At 43.6% G+C, this 22,055-nt stretch overlaps 1 protein-coding gene across 2 annotated transcripts in view; it reads right to left on the reverse strand.

Annotated features, from left to right (window-relative positions):
• Positions 1–22,055, reverse strand: part of LOC106538310 (uncharacterized) — a 43,640-nt gene that overhangs the window by 21,222 nt on the left and 363 nt on the right. Inside the window, exon 1 of one of the 2 annotated variants that reach the window (XM_087711466.1) lies at positions 16,039–16,115. The exons of the other annotated variant lie outside the window; for it this stretch is intronic. The gene's annotated coding sequence lies outside the window, so the exon portion shown is untranslated. Of the gene's footprint in view, positions 1–16,038; positions 16,116–22,055 lie in introns of those variants that run through there. 2 annotated transcript variants of the gene reach the window in all.

Consider the following 22,055-nt stretch of genomic DNA (forward strand, 5'->3'; position numbering starts at 1 on the left):
CTGCACAAATGGCTTGTTCATGCTCTGACATTTTATTTATTTTTTTAAAACCCTTGTATTAATTGACTCTGGATTCTGCTCATTCACATCCAGCAAAGTCTTTCAAGGGAGGATTGACAATCACAGACCTTATCTGGCTTGGAGAGCTGACAAGCCGATATCTGCAAAACCTGGCAAGGAGTCTTGGAGAATCACTAACCAATTAAGAACTAATGGTCTCCTGCAAACTCCACTCCCCTTTTGCTCCTCTTTTATTTCTTCTGGGAGGGGCCATTCATGATAGATAGATAGATAGATAGATAGATAGATAGATAGATAGATAGATAGATAGATAGATAGATAGATAGATAGATAGATAGATACTTTATTTGTATGCCGCCCTTTTCCCTGAGGGGACTCAGAGCAGCTCACAATTCAGGGGGAGGGAAGGACAAACAAGTTACAAACATGAAGACAATACATCATTAAAAAAGCACAACAGTCATACTATTCGAATGGGGTTGGAGTCTTTAGCCCCAGGCCTGTCGGGACAGCCAGGACTTAAGGGCTACGTGGAAGGTCTGGAGGGTGGTGAGGGTACGAATCTCCACGGGGAGTTCGTTCCAGAGGGTCGGAGCAGCCACCGAGAAGGCTCTCCTCCGGGTAGTTGCCAGTCGACATTGGCCGGCAGATGGAATTCGGAGGAGGCCTAATCTATGGGATCTTATTGGCCTAGTGGAGGTAATTGGCAGTAGGCGGTCTCTCTCATCCACCTATGGCCTTACTCCCAAGTCGACCCCTGTTCTTTAGCTGTTCCCTTTAGTGCACATTAGGAACAGGCTGCAGCTGTTCATCTGCCTCACTGATGTCTGACTCTGAAGGCAGCTGATAACTGACATACGGCTCTGGCCCCCTCTCTGCCTCCGACACAGAGCCCCCATCAGAGCCTTCCCCAGATCCCAGGACTGGCCCATGTTCCTCCCCAACCTCCTCACTGTCTGAATCTGCTGCCAGCTCTGTGGGCCACAACAGTTCAATCTTTGCTTGGAAACAACCCAGTCTGCAAAAAGCAGGCTGATCCTTGTTTAATAGGATTTGCAATCAAGGAATTCCTCCTTATTTTGCATTTGTGTCTCCCGCTGTAAAGCCTCAAACTGTTTTGGGTAACACCCAGCCGTTATTTGCTTAACTGCTCTAATTTGCTGAAGTTTTATTTTTATGTCCTTTTTAGTTCCCTGGCTCTGTGTTCTACTTTTTTTCCATTTTTAAAAAAACTGTAACGGATTGTTTTAATTATGCAGTGAACTCCCTCGGAGGGTGGAAATAAACAATCCAAAGCAAGGCTCTACCACATTTCAACCTTAAAGGTAAAGGTTCCCCTTGCACATGTGTGCTAGTCATTCCCAACTCTAGGAGGGGGTGCTCATCTCCATTTCAAAGCCATAAAGTCCGAAGACGGCTCCGTAGTCATGTGGCTGGCATGACTATGCACCAAAGGCGCACGGAACACTGTTATCTTCCCACCAAAGTGATCACTATTTTTCTACTTGCATTTTTACATGCTTTCAAACTTGTTAGGAATATAATTCTAACGGTTGGGTTGGCAATATATAAATCATGTAACAATGTTGTACCTCTTTCCTTAAATCATACTGTAAAATGTGATTGGATGCTGTTTTCCTCGATCGGCCATAAGAGGGATCAGAACGACTGTTAGTTCTCTCTGTTCGTTAGATGCTGGACTGATCTGATCTGAGTGTTTTGGAAGTTGGCTGTTAGAAAGCTATTGTGAGCTATTGTAAGTTTTGCAACTGTTAGCAAACTTTGAGTACCGAACTGATTATATGATACTGGACTGCCTGACCCCCCTCTTTGCTTGTTCACAAACGACAGCCAGACAGAACTTCAAAGGAAATATCTTTATCAGTCCTGGCTCAAGCTGGCTGCGAGCCCAAAATAAACATAGATAAAGTCTCTGGCAAAAAGTTACACAGCAAATGCAAAAACAAAACTCTTACAGCAAACCAGGTTTACAGAAAGCAAATCACTTATCCAAGTGCCTCTTTGAATCATGAAACTGAACTCACGAACAAATGAATGACGAACGACGTTGACTTCTGTGACTAAGGCGTGGCACCATCAGCCTTTTATCTGCAGGAGAAGACCCTAACGAACAACAGCTGCTCATTATCCTGCATCCTGAAAGAACTCACAGGTTTCTGCTGAGTCACAACACTGGACTACATTATTTGGATTATCCCTTAACTGAAAGACATTGATGACTGACTGTCTTATCCGTGTATGACTTGGACTGTTTGATGGACTCTGATACCTCTATTTCCATGAAAGTAAACGCCTATTTAAAACTGCAGTGTCTCTGTATGCTGGTTTGTGTGTTCTCCAACACAACTCTCACAATGCTTCGCTAAACATACTCGCTCTCCCAACGGGGAGCTTACCTAACAAAACCGTGGCACGACAAAACCGCGGTCCACTAAAGCGCGCCCGATTAAAGCGCGTCGCTGACATCATCATCAGCGCAACAACAGCGACCGCTGAGAAAAAAGGGCGCTTTAAAAAGCGCTTTGAAAGCAAGCCGATTCACGTTAAGGTAAGGGTTAGGTTTAGGGTTAGGTTTAGGGTTAGGTTTAGGGTTAGGTTTAGGGTTAGGTTTCAGGGGGTTAGGTTTAGGTTTAGGTGTTAATTTTAGCTTTAGCGCTCACAGCGTGCTTTTTTCGTCACGCTGTGATGACGTCAGGTACGCGGTTTCGTCGAGCGCGCTTTAGTTGAACGCCGTTTTGTGGTGGAACCAACAAAACTGATAGGTTGGGAGAAGCTGGGACAAGTATCGGGAGCTCCCTCCATTACGCGGCACTAGGGAATTGAACCGCCAAACTGCCGACCTTTCTGATTGACATACTCAGTGTCTTAGCCACTGAGCCACCTCATCCCTCTTCAACCTCAAGCCACCCCACGATTCAAGGGAGGGGAGGAAGGTTTTTGTTTTTGTGGAATTCGCCCTAGCACACGCATTATATTCCACTTATACTTGATCCAAATCTGTTTGTGCGAAAGGAAAACCCGATTCGCCTACACCGCTACGCTAAGGCAGAAAGGGGCTTAATAGTGATGCACAAGCTCTTTTACATCAGGTATGATTGGAGTGATGTAAAAGCTGAGGGAAATAAAGGTAGTCCTCGAGTTACGACCACAAATGACCCCAACATGTATGTTGCCGAGTAAAACTATTTGCCAAGTGGGTTTGTCCCATTTTACGACTCTTCTTGCCATAGCTGTTAAGTGAATCATTACATTTGGTAAGTTAGTAACACGGATTGTGCAGGGAATCTGACTTCCCCCTTTGATTTGGCTTGTCAGAACATTGCCAAAGCTGATCCCAGGACACTGCAACCCGTCATAAATCTGAGTCAATGGTCAAGCATCCGAATGTAAATCGCAACGGCCAAAGGGATGATGCAATGGTCTGAAAAATGATCGTGTCACTTTTTTTAGTGCCATTGGAACTTTGTACGGTCGCTAAATGAGCTACTGTAAGTTGAGGACTACCTGAAAAATGTGGAGGATGAGACATATAAATCTTACATTTCTGGGTAAGAATCAATTGGGGTAAGGCCATTCACCCGTCTCTGTTCTGAGCTATTGGGATCTTGTTTCTCAATTGCTGGTTCCCCCCCCCCTCCCCTCCAGCTGAGTACATCCTGCCTCTTCCTTTTAACTCCAGTCCTCTTTGTTTTTTGCAGATTTTATTGCTTTATGATGGATTGCTTTAATCTGTTTACGGCTCCTTTGGTTGGCTGTATAAGAAAAGCCAGGCACAGGACCATTAAATGAGAGAAATAAATACAAGCTAGATTCTCTGCCCATTCTCTGGCCTCTTAGTCACCCACAACAAAATTACCATTCGGCTCGGACTCTGATTTTGTTTTTTTAACTTTTAATCGCGTTTGTCTGCTGGTTTTGTGAGTGGGCAGCCCTGAAATTAGGTTTACAGGCATTTCTGCCCATCGCTCAAAAAAAAAAAAAAAAAAAAGGCACAAAACGCTAACAGGAGAGAATGGTGGATCTTTTCCAAAAGCTGATTTCCCTTCAGCTCAAATTTCATTAATTTACTTGGCCGTTTTTTCTAGCCTGCCCTTGTCGAGAGGGACACTGGGCAGCTTAACAAAGTAAGAACATCCAGTAGCATTGAGAAAACACACACCAATACACCCACACCTGGCTGAAAATGGAGACTACAAAAAATTCAACTAAGCACAATACAAAGAGGAATAAGAGAGAGGTCAGAAAATGTCAAAATGCTCGCCATTTTGCTGACAATACTTCTCGATGGAAAGGCTTAAACCCAAAAGGCAATTTTCAGTTCTTGCCGTTCTATCAAGATGAGTTACCACAAAGTTTAGAATTGTTTTCTATCATAGAAGTTTAATAAAGATAGGCTATCTCTCTATAATAATGTAAGCCTGGGGTGGGTTTCAATTTTTTTTTTACTACCGGTTCTGTGGGCGTGGCTTGATGGGCGTGGCATGGCTTGGTGGGCATGGCAGGAGAAGGACACGGTAAAATCCCCCATTCCCTCCTTACTCTAGGGAAAGTTTACTGCAAAATCCCCATTTCCTCCCGATCAGCTGGGACTCAGGAGGCAGAGAATAGGAGGGGATAGTCAGAGGTGGTATTTACCGGTTCTCCGAACTACTCAAAATTTCCGCTACCAGTTCTCCAGAACTGGTCAAAACCTGCTGAATACTAGCATCTCATATAGGCATTAATTAGCACTAAACATCAAAACTGATTAATTAACACCAACCATCAAAAAGACAGTAGTAATCTGTGTAGTTTTCATATTTTCATTATCACTATTTTTATAACTTATAAGCCACCCAGAGTCACCTTTTAGGGAATAAAAATGTAATAAATAAATAAGTAAATCAAAGTGGTATTGTGGCAAGATACTGACAATGTCTTAAACAGGAGCCTCTGCTGAAAAAGAAGGGAACAAGCCATGGAAAATTCACACTAAATCCCCCAATAAATATTTTCTATTAGAAATGCAGGGCAGCTTGGCACAAATCCCTTCATTATTCTGACACCATTTAAAAAAAAAATGCATCAATCCAAAATAGAAAAACAATGGAATATCTCAGCCTTGCCCTATTGGCAGGCAGCTCTTCCCACTAGCTATTATTGCTATGCACAATGGAGCTCATGCTCCACAGCCAGCCAAGCGTAGACTACTGTCTCGCTACATCACTTGGCCAAGGTTTCTAGCAAAGTTCCTTCTCTCACTCTCTCGTTCCTTTCAAAGGAGACACCCGAATCTGATTATCCCTTTTTATCTGTCTGAACATTCAAGACTGCTATTATTTCCTGAGGTTTTAGGTTGTGGCTCAGTGGCTAAGACGCTGAGCTTGTTGATCAGAAAGGTCAGCAGTTCGGCGGTTCAAATCCTTAGCGCCACGTAACGGAGGGCGCTCCCGTTACTTGTCCCAACTTCTGCCAGCCTAGCAGTTCGAAAGCATGCAAATAATGCAAGTAGAAAAATAGGGACCACCTTTGGTGGGAAGGTAACAGCATTCCGTGCGCCTTCGGCATTTAGTCATGCCGGCCACATGACCACGGAGACGTCTTTGGACAGCGCTGGTTCTTCGGCTTTGAAACAGAGATGAGCACCGCCCCCTTGAGTCGGGAACGACTAGCACATGTGTGCGAGGGGAAGCTTCACTTTTGCTTATTGCCTTTTATAGCAATCAATCATCTTCCTTTAGCTGGCCATTTTAAACACACTGGCTATATGTCTATCTAGAATAGATCATAAACGCACATTCACAGTACAAACAAATTCTGTTTATAGCCTCAAGAGGTATAGGAAGTGGTACGGGTGACCCAATCATCTCTATGTTGGGTTTAAGAAGAGACCCATTTGTTTCCCCCACTCCCTCTCAGAAATGCAAATGGGGAGATATTTGGATCATCCTAGACTCTCGTGTACATAAAAATCAAAAGCCATGTGGCTTGGTGCATTCATGTCTGCTTGTCCTAATTCTTTATGGCTGTGCTTAACAAAGAGCTGGAGACGGCCTGCTTTTATTAATCTAATAAAAGGACCAACTGAGTAATTGCAATATACAGAGTGCTCTCCAATCAGGCACACTGCGGTCATCAGCAAAACCATCAAAAAGGCAGTCAGAAAACCAAAGGATCGTTTTTTTAAAATGCTGCTTTCCTCCAGAAAATAAAAAAAAATGCCAGAATCAGCAAATAGCGCAGTTAGCAAATAGCTTGCCTTCAGAAGCTTGTGGGTGCTTCATCACTGGAGGTTTTTAAGAAAAGACTGGTCAGCCACTTGTCTGAAATATTGAACTGTTAAGTTTTGCTATTAAGAATGCCTGATAATAAACTTGATCTAAAAGAACGTCCTAAGCATGGAGTTAAGCTGCCTGCCTCGGGCAATCCTGCATCGCTGGGGCAGAACAGGCAGGGGTCCCAAACCTATTGGCCATGGGGTAATCACCGCCGGGTCATGTGTGTGGCTGGCCAGTGTGTGTGCCTTTGTGTGCATGCACAATCCCACTCGCAAAAGCGTCATCGGCCCCACTCACACATCACCGTGAACATCACATGTGCTTGCCCCTCCCACAAAATTATTGCCTTCTTCCCTCCTCCCCCCCACTCCAGGCTATCAATCTGGAAAGGTTGGGGAACTCTGAAATAGGGTCTCCTGCTTGAGCAGGGGGTTGCCTTCCCTTCCCTCTTCCCATGTATGAGCAAGTTTGATTATAGGAATCCTGCGGATTCTACTGGAATAGATCTCTGAATAACAGACTGGAACAAATAATAAGTATTTTTTCAGAGTATATTTAGTTAATGTGTTATATTACATATAAAGAGAAGTTATTGAATCCTGCTGAATCAGTTACTTGTGTGCGCTTTCTGAATGTGATTGCTGCTGCAAATTCTGACATGTCCTTGCAGCAAATAGTGAACAGCCAGGTCAGCTTCAGCGCATTATTGCAGCCTGATTCAGCATGAGCAGCTGATTGGCAGGGGAATCGGTCTCCAGAATACCCCCAATCAACTGTTCCAGGCTTCAGGGATTGCCATAGACCCTGTATGGCGAACCTGTGGCACCCGTGCCACAGGTGGCACACGGAGACATTTGTCAGGGCACACGAGGCGCACCCTGGTCACTGAGTTCAGCCTTTTTTAAAGCCATTTTCCGCCCTCCCCAGGCTCCAGAGGCTTTATAGGAGCCTGGGGAGGGCAAAAGGAGCCCCACCATGCCCCGCAGAGGCCATCCGGAGGCTTCAGGAGCTTCCCTGAAGCCTCCAGAGCGCAAAAAAACCCGGCCCTATGGGCAAACAGGAAGTTCGGGAACTGACTTCCGGTTTGCTCATAGGGTCAGTTTAAGCTCTCCGGAGGCTTCAGGGACCTTCAGGAGGCTTCCCTGAAGCCTCCGGAGGACTAAAAACCACCCTACGAGCAATCCAGAAGTCACCCGATTTGCTCGTATGGTCCTTTTTAGTCCTCCAGAGGCTTCAGGGAAGCCTCCTGAAGGTCCCTGAAGCCTCCGGAGGGCCTCCAGTGGGGGGGGGGGCTCTTTTTGCCCTTCCCAGACTCCTATAAAGCCTCTGGAGCCTGGGGAGGGCGAAAAAAAGCATGGAAAAATGGGGGAGGTGTGCCTCTCTTGCGGGCATGCACACGGGGGGGGGTGCGTTGCATTATGGATGTGGCACACCCACGCACAACCCCCCTGCGTCCTCCCCCTTTATGGCACACGAGCCAAAAAAGGTTCACCATTGCTGCCATATACCATTGCCTCTTCCGTGCCTCACCTTTTTGGCTACATTCGGTGTATAAGACACACCCAAATTTTCACCCTCTTTTAGGGGGAAGAAAGTGCGTCTTATACTCAGAAAAATACGGTAAAAATACACAAGGTCTGAATCCAACTAATAAGTCAAATCTATCTGTGTAGTGCCAAATTCTATAGGTAAAACAGACAGACTGCTCTTGACCTATTATAGCCCTCTCAGGACTATGATATTTTCAGAATAACTCTGTGAGGCAGTTCAGACTGGAGATATACAGGTAATCCTCAACTTACAACAATTTGTTTAGTGACCGTTCCAAAGTTCCAACAGCCCTGAAAGAAGTGACATGATCATTTTTCGCCCTTACGAACATTTCCGACATCCCTCGTGATTTACATTCAGATGCCTGTCAACTGATTCACATTTATGATTGTTGCAGTGTTTTGGAGGGTCACGTGACCCACTTTTGCAACCTTCTGACCGCCATAGTCAAGGGGAAACCCGGATTCACTTAACAAACCGTGTTACTAACTTTAACAGCTGCAGCGATTCACGTAACAACTGTGGCAACGAAAGTTGTAAAATGGGGCAAAACCCACTTGTTTCATTTAGCAACGGTAAGTTTGGGCTCAATTGTGGTCGTAAGATGAGGATTACCTGTAGTGAGTTTTGTACCTGGGGGAGGATTTGAATCTGATTTTTTGTGTAATCACAATGAGTCATTTGAGGGCACACTACTGCTTGGCCTTGCACTCTCCCTTTTTGGCAGTGCCTTCTCTTTGCTCAAATCACAGTTGCTAAAACTCCAGGAACTGGCTGGGTGGGGGACGGGACGGGGGAGGGACTGCCCTTTTGAATCAGGGAACACCAAAACCTGGAGGGAAACCTAAAATGATTTCAAAAATACAAAAAGCTTTTTGCACATTTCTCCTAGAGTCCCTGGGAGGTAGGGGATATATACATTTAATAAACTACGAATATGAACTCCATTCGTCTATAGAGATTCTCAGTCATCTAGGACAGGGTTGAAAACATCTGGTTTAAAGCATCTCCTGGGCAGTGGAGAGAACTATAAACAGAAAACTTTGCAAACAGAGAGTTAACCTATCAAAAGCGCATTTAATTAATAACATCCCTGTCTGAATAAATATAATAAGAGCTATAGATCTTTCTTTCTTTCTTTCTTTCTTTCTTTCTTTCTTTCTTTCTTTCTTTCTTTCTTTCTTTCCTTCCTTCCTTCCTTCCTTCTTTCTTTTTCTTTCTTTTCTCTCTCTCTCTCTCTTACTCCCTCCCTCTCTCTCTCTTGCTTTTCAATCAATCAGAATAGAACTGGAAGGGATCTTGGAGGTCTTCTTGTCCAACCCCCTACCATTTCAGACAAATGACTGTCAATATCTCTTCTTAAAAATTGTTGTGGCCCACCAGCAGAGGTGGCAGCAGATTCAGACAGTGAAGAGGTTGGGGTGGGAGGAACATGGGCCAGACCTGGAGTCTGGAGTCTTCTGGAAGTATGTATGTGTTAGCTCTGTGTCGGAGGCAGAGAGGGGGCCAGAGCCATATCCCACTTATCAGCTGCCTTCAGAGTCAGACATCAGTGAGGCAGACGAACAACTGGAGCCTGTTCCCGGTGTGCGCAGTGCCCCATTTCTTGCAACCCTCGTGCAACTTGTAGCACATTGTAAGCACCCATTTAAATGAGGCAAAAGCTCTTCTTGAATTCTAGGGCTTGACATCCGAGAACCACACAACCACTGAAAACTCTACAGCTCTTATTAGACGGGGATGTTATTAATTAAACGTGCATCTGATAGCTTAACTCTCTGTTTGCAAAGCTTTCTGTTTACAGTTCTCTCCACTCCCCGGGAGATGCTTTAAACCAGATGTTTTCAAACTTGTTCAGGCTGCCGAACCTGTTATGTTTAAAAAAAAAAATCCCTGAAAAATTCTGCTTTGTAGAACTCCCCAGCCTGGCTACGAGAGTTAAAATCCACACTGCTTAAAGTTGCCAAGGTTGAAAAAACACTGCTTTAAACCAAGAGAATTCCATCCCTTGCAAACGTTCCGAAAAAGTTGTGGGAAGCTCACACACACACCCCAAGAATGAAATATTTTGGGAAATATTTAAAAAGGCAGAATATTATATTTCCCCTAAAGGAGACCTGGAGAAACATGTTTTTTTAGCGGCAGAAAGTAGCCCCCAGTCTTTCCTCATAGCCCACAGCAGATGTCAGCACTTAAGGAGATAAAGAGCTTATTGAAAGAGGAAAACAACTATCTAGATGGCTCTATGCATAAGCAAAGCAAATACTGCAGGCAGAAATCGATTCAAGAAAGAATATTTTGAAACCCCTTGCAGCAGAGTTTGACAGCTGGCAAAAACAGAATGATAGGATTAGAAGCAGGCCCTCACCCAAGATCCAGCACAGGAAGAAAGCCATTAGCCACAATAAGAATTGCCCAACACCCTTTCACACACAAGCCCCTTACTTGCACAACCCCAGAACAGTTCAAACTTCAAAGTCACAGAAACCTAAAAAGATCAATCGACTCATTCAACCATTTGTTCAGCTAACCCAGAACTGCACACTATCTTTGCAGTTCAGTTCAATAAACTTTCTTTCCAATCAGCCTCCATGTTGTTTCCAGTGTCTTTCTCCCAGCTTGGAACTGAACCAGATAGATTTTCCTTCCAACATAGGTAAAGGTTTCCCTTACACATATGTGCTAGTCGTTCCCGACTCTAGGGGGCAGTGCTCATCTTTGTTTCAAAGCTGAAGATCCAGTGCTGTCCGAAGATGTCTCTGTAGTCGTGTGGCCGGCATGACTAAACATCGAAGGCGCATGGAACACTTTTACCTTCCCACCAAAGTGGATCCTATTTTTCTATTTGTATTTTTACATGCTTTCAAACTGCTAGGTTGGCAGCAGCTGGGACAAGTAATGGGAGGTCACTGTTACGCGGCACTAGGGATTTGACCGGGTCAAACTGCTAACCTTCTGATCAACAAGCTCAGCGTCTTAGCCACTGAGCTACCACGTCTCACCTAGTGTTGTCTAAAAAAAATACCTATCCACATTATATGGCTGCATAAACAGAGGGATAGAATCAAGATCACATGAAGTGTTAATACCACTTTATAATGCCTTGGTAAGCCCACACTTGGAATACTGCGTTCAGTTTTGGTCGCCACGATGTAGAAAAGATGTGGAGACTCTAGAAAGAGTGCAAAGAAGAGCAACAAAGATGATTAGGGATTAGAGACTAAAACATATGAAGAACGGTTGTAGGAACTGGATATGTCTAGTTTAATAGAAAGAAGGACTAGGGGAGATATGATAGCAGTGTTCCAATATCTCAGGGGTTGCCACAAAGAAGAGGGAGTTGAACTATTTTCCAAGGCATCTGAGGGTAGAACAAGAAGCAATGGGTGGAAACTAATCAAGGAGAGAAGCAACTTAGAACTGAGGAGAAATTGTTCCTTAGAACAATTAATCAGTGGAACAGCTTGCCTCCAGAAGTTGTGAATGCCCCAACACTGGAAGTCTTTAAGAAGATGTTGGATAGCCATTTGTCTGAAACGGTATAGGGTTTCCTGCCTAGGCAGGAGGTTGGACTAGAAGACCTCCAAGTTCCCTTCCAACTCTGTTATTCTGCTATTCTAGTTGTATTTGGTGTACTGCATGCGTTTCAACCACAGTTCCACATTTCTATATGTTTCTTTCATGTGTGCAGCTTAGCCCACAGATACAGAAGGCTGTACATTGCCATTATGTAACAAGGCAGCTTAACACTGATGAATCAATAAAGAAACACCGTACTAGGTGGTCGTGTTCACAATCCAAAGCTGTGAATAAATCATCAATGTCATCACAGAAAACGAGATTGTCAACCTGTCAAAGAAATTTGCTAAATCATCTTGGTGACTTTGGAAGACAGAAATGTTCATATCTTGCGAGAGGCGGGGCCTGACGTCACTATGACACGACATGCAATCTTGGGGCTCCAGGATTGCTGTCGATATCTCTGTTGCTGGACGATCCTTTTTGAATCTAAACTGTTCTGAAGGAACGGTGCTAGAGATGGGCATGTCCTGCTGATCTCAGGGGCACTGCAAAGTCTCTGATTGATCCAGGGAAAGCTCTTTTTGCCGGCTACAAGAGAAGCAGCTAAAAGGCTGCAGAAGGTTGGGACAGACCCCTGAAATGAAAGCAGAATAGTAGAGACAGTGTGTCGAAATGGTGAGAAAAATCTTTATTATTAGAGAAGAGAAAACCCAAAAGACTTAGAGTTAAAATTGAAGACAGAAGAAACAAGAGGCGAATTAACCCTGATTTAAAACTATTGTGTTATCTTTTTCACTTTAATTTTGTTTGTTTTCTATGAATGGACTTTTTACAAATGCCTCTTACTTTTAAATTTGACTGGTCTTTTTTTTTCCTTCTTCCTCTATATTTTTCCCATTTTTTGTATTTGTGAATTAAAAGTCTCTTTCCTCGCAAGGCTCGGCCGGATTGTAATCTCTAAACAATTTTTTTTCTTCTCTTCCGGGGATTGGAGTTTGGGGAGAGATGCAAAAACAGAGGGAAAAGATGTAACACTGCCATCTAGAGGATAGAGGCTTGCCAACATCTGATATTACAAAGCTATTGGCTTTGTTTACTGAAAGGGTCAGTGGAAAACGGTTGGTTTATACAAGTGTTCCTTTGAAGGAAAGAGAAAGCTTTGACCCGAAAAACTTCACTGAATTTGTTTGAAACTTAGCAAAAGCCTTGGATGTTTTAGTGGCAGTATTTATAACCTGGAAAAATGTCTCAATATGAAGAAGAAAATGAGCTAACATTGCAAAGAATTATGCTAGAAATTCAAAAAGTCTTAATAATCACAGAGAGAATTGAAAAGAGACTTGAAATTATAGATCAAAATACAGAAAGTACAGAGGGAAGAGTGGAGAAGACTTATAAAACAATGATGAAATTTGAGGACAGAGTTCAAAAGACCACAGACATATGAACGTGATAAGAAAATTGTTGACACTGACAGCAAATCGAGAGGGGAGGAAAATGAAAAGTATGAAATACAGAAAGGAGAGATCGATGAACTGGAACTCTATCTCAGATGTCAAAACATAGATGAAGAAAGGGGAGAAAATTTGGGCGAAACAATGAGAGTAATTTTGGCAGAAGCACCAGTGATAACAAAAGGTAAGCTGATGAAAGGAACAGATGGAAGGTTTCAAATCCTTATAAGATATCCAATGAACAACAAGTTGTCAAGAGAAGTCCACATAAGGCTTATCAAGAAAACACTTAGAATACAGACTCTACAAATGGCAAGAGATATTGGAGTGTACTATTTCTGGAAGGATACAGGATGATGAGATGAAATGTACAATAAAATGTAGTTAAATGTAGTTAACCTTTGAGTACTATGTAGAAGACAAAGTAATAATAGCTATAGTCAAATAAATGATCAATAATGATAATAAAGCATTTATATATACTAGATTGATAATATGAAATTTTATACAAACTGTAAGTGAGGATGATGGAGATGATGTTGATAAAAGATAAATAATTCTATATAGAATAGAATAAAAAGATGTAATATCGTTGGATGATTTCAGGATGATGTAATGAAACACCATAATATAAATTTACTTCAAATTTAATATGCCTCATATAAAAAGGATGTAATAATAGCTATGCTTAATGGATGTTTAACAATTATAACAATTTATATACATTTATATTAGATTGATGATACTAATAATGGAAAAAATGGAATTGAAAATTATTAGAGGATGTTATCAATGCTAAAATAATAGATTGACTTAGAATAGGATAGAAAAAAATCTTTATTATTGGATATATTGAAGATGATATAACGAATCATTATAATATAAATGGATACATATTTAGAATACCTTATTTAAAATGGAGAAACAATATTGATAATCAAAATGAAGTATAATAATAATGTATACAAAGATATTTGATTGACAATATGTGATTTTTGATAAAGCTCACGTGATGACTATAGAAAGACCTTGTAACCAAGGTCAACTAAACCTGGACTCAAAACACAGCAGCGAGAGTTGCCCCTGCATGGCCCCATGGGAGTCTGACAACCAATCAGAATATATTTCTTACACAGGAACAGGAAATAGAGAGATGGGGTCGAACAGAGAGTATAAAGCCAGGAACTTTCAGCATCTCATTCTTTTTCATTTCTTCTTCACCCAACATCTTGAAACGTGTGATCGCCTTTTCCTGAAACCCGGAACTGAACCCAGAAGGGCATTTCTTCCAACAATAGCAAGCACCATCCTTGCAATACTTTTGGTTTTGGTTTTAACCAAGAACCAAGTTCTTGACTAGGTCATTTACATCTGTTTTATGAGATGAGGCTCAACAAACATATACAGTTCAAAATCTGGAACTCTGTCGCGGTTCATGCCTGGCTGATGCATTGCAGCATCTTCATCTGTTTCATCTAAGCTCCATTTCTCTGCTGGTTTCAGTGCTGGCAGATTGTTGTCAAGTGGCATTGGTATAATGGCTGGAGGAAGGTTGGGGTATTTAATTGATTTCTTATTTTTAGCAGAGAAATCAGAGACATTAGCTAAGACAGAAGTAATACTATGCCATGTGAACATTCTAGTTTTCGCCACATCATTGGGACAGCAACCAGCATCTGGTTCCCCTGAGCCAAGCTCTGATATTAACAGCACACCTTCTACAAGAAATGTGAGCAGCCCAGGCCTTGCCTTGAGCCTCAACCCTACAATCAAAACAGAGTGCATACACTTTCTTAACAATACCAGTCATGGTGCATCTTTGAGGCTTAAGCATGTACATGCCACAAATGTAGCTCAACGTATCACGTCTGTTCCGACATTGGCGAGACATTTCTGCTGTCCCCAATCATCCTATAACAAGTCTAGAAACATTTTACTTATGTAAATTACATGTACACAGACAAGGCTTTGCCGCGCATCAAAACACATGGAAATTGATATCAACAAAACGATACCATCTGTGCCTGCAAACTGCTTTATAGCCTTCCCAGGCAGCATCCATCCAGCCTAAGCATGCCTCGGCATGCCCAAAACTGTACCAGTCCCACAAATGTTATGCACATATGCCCCAGTACATGCCTGAACATGCATGAGCTACACAAAGCATCTTACAACACAAGCGAAAATCAATAAACTTAAAATATAAGAGGAATGTAAGAAGAAATTACAAAACCAAAAGATTTATATAAAAAGGTGAATGATAGATTAAACTTCAGGTTAGTTTCAGGATTAACAGCCAAAAATCTGTAAGACACACCCAGAAGTGTTCAGGAAGCATAATTTTTGTTATTGACGGCATGAACTCTTTCCAGTACTGTCTCGTGGGTGTAGGTGTGCACAGCTTGGGTCTGTATTATATATGTATACTTAGTCGTGCACGTATGTGTGCAAGGTATGCACACCTACACTCACCAATTTTTAAATCATCAAACAGCGCACCTGGCAGGCAACTTCGTAGGTAGTGCAACCCACAACAAGTCTCCTATTATTTCAAGATAAGACTCCAAAGGTCCTCAGAGTCCATGACAGATTTGCAAGATCCCCAACGCTTTTACATTTCCACTACCTGAGAGGTGGAAAAGGCTTGGAAAGGCAGGAAAAATAAGACTTTTTTTTTTTTAAGAAAAAGGCAAGATCCCTCCTTCTGAAGAGGAATAGTAATAATGATTTACCAGAATATAATATACTGGAATAAGTAGAAACTTGTTGGTTTTAGTAGAAACACACATATATTAGGCCTTTGTAACGTGTATGCCTGCATGCTGTAAATAACTTTTGTTTCCTGCAACTTACAACTCCGATAGGAAAAGCCACAGAAACCAACCAAAGTCAAAACATCGGATTGGAAATCTGATTATTATTTTTTGGGGCCCCAGGCGAGGATGGGAGTGGGAGAGGTTGTTGCTTTTTGCAACCACAATAAACACACCAGCAGGGAGGGGCGCGCCCGGGCAGCCTTCCCTGCCCATTGCCAGGATCGAAGACCGCAATTGCTTGCTGTGTTGTTTATTTCTAGGCTGGCGTTTTCTACCCCGCTTTGCAATTTGGGGTTTTTCCTCTGCAACCCCCCCCCCCGCATCTTCCTCTCCTTCTCCCCCGCCCAAGTCACCACCTCCCCCCCCCACTTTCCTCTCCCCGCGCCAGCCACTCACCTGACTTCGCTCGCCCGCCCGCAAAGCTTAATTCAAAACCCCACTTTTGCTAGTGAGAGAGAGAGAGAGACAGACAGACAGACAGGAAGTGCCGTATTTATTTATGGGATCCAGTTCTCTCCCCTTATTCTCCCACCCCACCCCGCAATCTCCTGCCCCTCTAGCCGCGCCAGCTTCATGGTTTCCACCCTTTAGAGGGCGAACCAGCGGCGAGCTCTGCATTGGCCGGAGGAATCAATGAACGGAGGAGGGTCTCCCGTTTCAAAGAGAAGACACCGGGAAGGCTGTATGGAAGGCAGGAAAGCATGACACGGCTGCGGGGAAGGGAGTAGGTTCCAGCTCCCTTCCCGCAGCTAACATGCTTGCCTGCCTTTGCACACTGGCCATGGGGACACCGGGAAGCATGGATGGCAGGCAAGCATGGCAGAGAATACAATACAATACAATAGCTGAGTTGGAAGGAACCTTGGAGGTCTTCTAGTCCAACCCCCTGCCTAGGCAGGAAACCCTACACCACTTCAGACACATGGTTATCCAACATCTTCTTTAAAACTTCCAGTGTTGGAGCATTCACAACTTCTGGAGGCAAGGCACTGATCAATTGCTCTAACTGTCAGGAAATTTCTCTTTAGTTTTAAGTTGCTTCTCTCCTTAGTTTCCACCCATTGCTTCTTGTCCTGCTCTCAGGTGCTTTGGAGAGTAGCTTGACTCCCTCTTATTTGTGGCAACCCCTGAGATATTGGAACACTGCTATCATGTCTCCCCTAGTCATTCTTTCTATTAAACTAGGCATACCCAGTTCCTGCAACCGTTCTTCATATGTTTTAGCCTCCAGTCCCTTAATCATTCTTGTTGCTCTTCTCTGCACTCTTTCTAGAGTCTCCACATCTTTTCTACATCGTGGTGACCAAAACTGAATGTATTCCAAGTGTGGCCTTACCAAAGCCTTATAAAGTGGTATTAACGCTCCACATGATCTTGCTTTTTGACCTTGAGAGAGGGCCCTCACAACACCCTTTCTCCCCACCCCATATACTTCGCCTCTTAGGGGCCTCCTGGGGGAGGGGCTGCACCCCCGAAGTAGGGAAGATCTGTTTGTTGAATTGTAATTTATGGTCACACAGATCAAATAGTTCAAGGCCTTGGATTCTGAATTCTTTTTTTCCCTAAAGTTCAACTGTACTTATCAATTGTAATCTGGGGTCCTATGTAACAAAATAACAAGAATAACAGAGTTGGAAGGGACCACGTGACCTTGATTCTATCCCTTTGTTTAAGCAGCCTAGAACTGTGTTGGCTTTTTTGGCAGCTGCAGCACACGGCTGGCTCATATTTAAGTGACTGTCCACTAGGACTCCAAGATCCCTCTAGAGCAGTGGTTCTCAACCTTCCCAATGCCGCGACCCTTTAATACAGTTACTCATGTTGTGGTGATCCCCCCACTATAAAATTGGTGTCTCGGTTCTTAAGACCATTGAAAATATGCGTTTTCGATGGTCTTAGGCAACCCCTGTGAAAGGGTCGTTTGACCCCCAAAGGGGTCCCAACCCACAGGTTGAGAACCATTGCTCTAGAGTCTAGTCCAGCAGTTAACTACTATTGTCAGGTTTCCAGGGGCCACATAGGACTTGTGGGGGGAGGACTAAGAGGGTGCAACCCCTCAACTGGAGTCTTGTCTGTGAAAATTCCCTTCAGCAGAAGAGGATATTTCTGCATCCACTAATTCAATGTTTCTTAAACGAGGTATGTCTAGGGCCTAGGCCTGTGATGGCGAACCTAAAGCACATAGCAATAGCAGTTAGACTTATATACCGCTTCATAGGGCTTTCAGCCCTCTCTAAGCAGTTTACAGAGTCAGCATATTGCCCCCAACAATCCGGGTCCTCATTTTACCCACCTCGGAAGGATGGAAGGCTGAGTCAACCTTGAGCCAGTGAGATTTGAACAGCCGAACTGCAGAACTGCAGTCAGCTGAAGTAGCCTGCAGTGCTGCATTTAACCACTGCGCCACCTCGGCTCTAATGTGCCGGAGGTGGCAGGAATGCCAGAAGTGGCACACAGAGCCACCTCTCCGGACACGCGAGCTGTTGCCTGTTGCTTTTCTGGGTTCCGGCACACTGCCCAGCTGGTCTTCACGCACACGGGAGCGCTGGAAACTGGAACAGCAGCCACCTGGTGCGCCTGTGTGCACCAGGAAGATGATCTTCTGTTCTCCAGCGCGTACATGCGCACCAGCCAGCCGATTTTCATGCATGCATGTGCTAGAAACCGGATTATCTTCCCAATGCACGGAAGCCCACTGGGCAGTTGTTCTTATGGTTTCCGGCACACACACACGCTCCAGTTTCGGCATTCGTTGCCGACATGTTTCGCCAACACTGGCCTAGGCCCTCAAAGAGAAGGTATAACGGGGATGCGATAGCTCCTTTTCCATTACACTTGAGGATCTGTCACAAAGAAAATAGAATTGGCTTGTTCTCTAGAGATCCACCCTAGAAGTAAGGAGAAATGTTCTGATGGTGAGGAGAATTAATCAATGGATTATCTTACCTCTTGGAGTTGTAGGTGATCCAACACTGGAGGCTTTCAAAAAAATAGACTTGACAACCATTTGACAGATGGTATAAGGCCCTGATGGCAAACCTTTGGCACCTGGAGCTCTCTCTGAGATCACACAAGCTGTCACCCAGGTCAGCAGCTCCACCGTGCATGCACGCACGCCTCCCGCCAGCCAGCCAATTTTCAGGTCTCTGCCGCGAGACACGTGCACATGTGTGTGGGGGGGTGTAAGCACACATGTGCGGGGGTGTACTCTCCTCTCCTGCACTCCATTTTTTTGTGCCAGGAGGCTTCAGGGAGACTGAGGGAGGTATTTTCACCCTCCCGGAGGCTTGAAGAAATTCCGGAGCCTGGGGAGGGTGAAAAATGACCCTCCCTGAAAATCTGGAAATCTGGAAAGAGGCCAGTTTCCGGGCTCTGGAGGTCCTCCCCATTTTTGCCCTCCCAGAGGCTCGAGTAAGGCCTCTGGAGCCTGGGAAGGGTGAAAACACCTCCAGCATGCACAGGGGGCAGAACGCATTGCATTGTGGGTATGCACGTGCGCAAGATTTCAGCACACAAGGACAAAAAGGTTAGCCATCACTGGTATAAGATCTCCTGCCTTGGGCAGGGAGTTAGACCAGAAGACTTTCAGGGTCCCTTCCAGCCCCAGGATTCTATTTAATGTTGTTGTACTAGGTGTAATGACAATAAAGTAAACTAAACTATATTCTTTGCAACTTAAAGATGTGGAGACTTCAACTGCCAGAATTCCCCATTCAGCATAATTTACACTGATCAAGCATTTTTTGATTTCCTCTTCTGTAACGTTTACATTTCCCAGGTCCTTTCCAGTCTCCAATTTTTCTTCTTCCTCCCCTTTCAATTAATGCTGTTTCAGTAATACAGTTACACGTTTTGCAGTTTCCTTTTGTTAATTTAGTACAAGAAAATTAGATAGATAGATAGATAGATAGATAGATAGATAGATAGATAGATAGATAGATAGATAGATAGATAGATAGATATAGATATAGGTAAACTTAACCTCTAACACCCTCCCCATATAAGAGTTTTAGAGAACTCACTCCCAATGCAAAAACAGAACTTCAAAAATGTTACTCCCATCTTCAGAAACCACTTAAAGACTGCCCATTCTGAATTTCTAAGCCCACAAACCATGATTTTGAAACCACAATGTCTGGGATCGCTGCATGCAACAGTAAGCTATGATAAACAATCTTAAGACTGGTATATCTGACTTAAAACCAACTAGCCTTTATTAAACTGTCAAAAATATTAGTTACAGCTAAGCTATCAAGCAGAGAAACCTCCCTAGAAAATGGACAAGTATAGTGAAATAGGAGTGGAGTTTTAGGAAGCTATCTTTTGGCTAGCATCATGCTTTCCTTTGTAATCAGCAAACCAGCTGTTTTATTATTTCCCCCAAAATCGACATGTTGGGATAGATCTCCTGTGAACACGAGAGGTTTACAATTCAGGAAATCCTTGATTTACAACCACAATTGAGCCCAAAATTTCCTCTGCTAAGCAAGACAGTTCTTAAGTGAGTTTTTCCCCATTTTTCTTGCCACAGTTGTTAAGTGAGTCACTGCAGTTGTTAAGCTAGTAACACAGTTGTTAAGTCAATCTGGTTTTCCCGTTAACTTTGCTTGGCCAAAGTTTGCAAAAGGTGATCACATGACCCCAGGACACTGCAACCGTCAGAAATATGAACCAGTTCCCAAGCATCTGAATTTTGATCACGTGACCACTGAGATGCTGCAACAGCTATAAGTGTGAAAAACAGTCATAAGTCACTTGTCTCACTGCCCCTATAACTTCAAATGGTCATTAAACAACCAAGTCAAGGGATACCTGTATGCAGAAGTAGCTTGTTTGCTAACAATAAAATATTGAGCAATACAAATGGGAAAAGTGAAGCTGTTTCAACATGAAACCGGGGGTGAGATTAAGTCCTGTCCACAAACAGCTACAGGGCATGTGGGTACAGTGGTTACAGGAATGCCAACTAAGAGCCTGAAGCCCTGGCCTTGCGTTATCTAGTAGCCACAAACAGGATACTGTAGGGGCAGAGAAGGCCAATGCAAAAAGCTTTTGCCCCCTCTTACAAACTTGTCCAGAAAATTATTGGTTTTATAAGAGCTTCAGGAAAGATTTTTTAAAAATAGTCGTGGAAAATTGTACCAGAACAATCCATGGAAGTGCTTGCTTACAGATGCTGCCATGAATGCCCATTTTCTTCTAGCTTAAGAGAAGCACTCCAAATAATCTTTTCCAAGATAATAACCAAGAAAAATGGAGCTTCCAGACTAAGGGATTGCGTACAGTTTGGAACGGCTTACAACAATTCATTTAACAACCGTTTGAAGTCGGCACTGAACAAAGTGACTTATGACCATTTTTCACACTTACAACTGACTTTCTTTTAGGTTGACCCCGCAACTCTGTCTCAAGAGATTCCCCCGCAGAGAATCTATAAAGCCTTAGAAAGATCACAGAGTATTGCATCCAGTTTTGGCCATCACACTACAAAAAAGATGTTGAGACTCTAGAAAGAGTGCAGAGAAAAGCAACGAAGATGATTAGGGGACTGGAGAGGAAAACATATGAAGGACGGTTACAGGAACTGGGCATGGCTAGTCTAGTGGAAAGAAGGACTAGGGAAGTCATGATAACTAATATTTGAAGTGCTGTCACAGAGAGGAGAGAGATCAACCTATTTTCCAAAGCACCTAAAGGCCAGACAAGGAATAATGCATCAAGGAGAGATTCAACCAAGAAATAAGGAAGAATTTTCTGACAGCAAGAACAATCAACCAAAGGAACACCTTGCCTTCAGAAGTTGTGGGAGCTTCATCACTGGAGGCTTTCAAGAACAGACTGGACTGCCATCCGTCAGAAATGCTGTAGGGTCTTCTGCTTGTACGCTGGGAGGGGGGGTTAGACTAGATGACCTACAAGGCCCCTTCCAATTCTGTTATTCTATATATTCTGTAATAACGCCCAACTCCTTTCACATATACTACTGCTAGGTTGCCTCTCTGCCATCCTATACTTGGCCTCTACATTTTTCCTACCAGATGCAAAGCTTTTATATCTTGCATCTTACAGTGGGAACAATCAACCAGTGGAACTAAAGTTGCTGGAGCTTCCATCACTGGAGGCTTTCAAGAACAGACTGGACTGTCATCCATCAGAAATGCTGTAGGGTCACCTGCTTGTGCGCTGGGACGGGGGGGGGGGTTAGACTAGATGACCTAGAAGACCCCTTCCAACTCTTATTCTGTTCATCCGAGGCTTCGGCGAACATGACAATAGAGGCGTCGCCGTGACCGCCAGCCCCGCCCCTTTCGCATCTCCGCGGGATCGTGTCACGATTCATGGAACAAAGAGACGCCGCTTGCAACTCAATTGCCCCGATGCTCTTTTTGTCCTTTTTGTCTCCCCACCCGGGA

The sequence above is a fragment of the Thamnophis sirtalis genome, unplaced genomic scaffold, assembly GCF_051295495.1.
Source record: "Thamnophis sirtalis isolate CommonGarterSnake01/CBP01778 unplaced genomic scaffold, rThaSir2_p1.2 scaffold_3, whole genome shotgun sequence".
In the NCBI taxonomy this organism is placed as follows: Eukaryota; Metazoa; Chordata; class Lepidosauria; order Squamata; family Natricidae; genus Thamnophis; species Thamnophis sirtalis.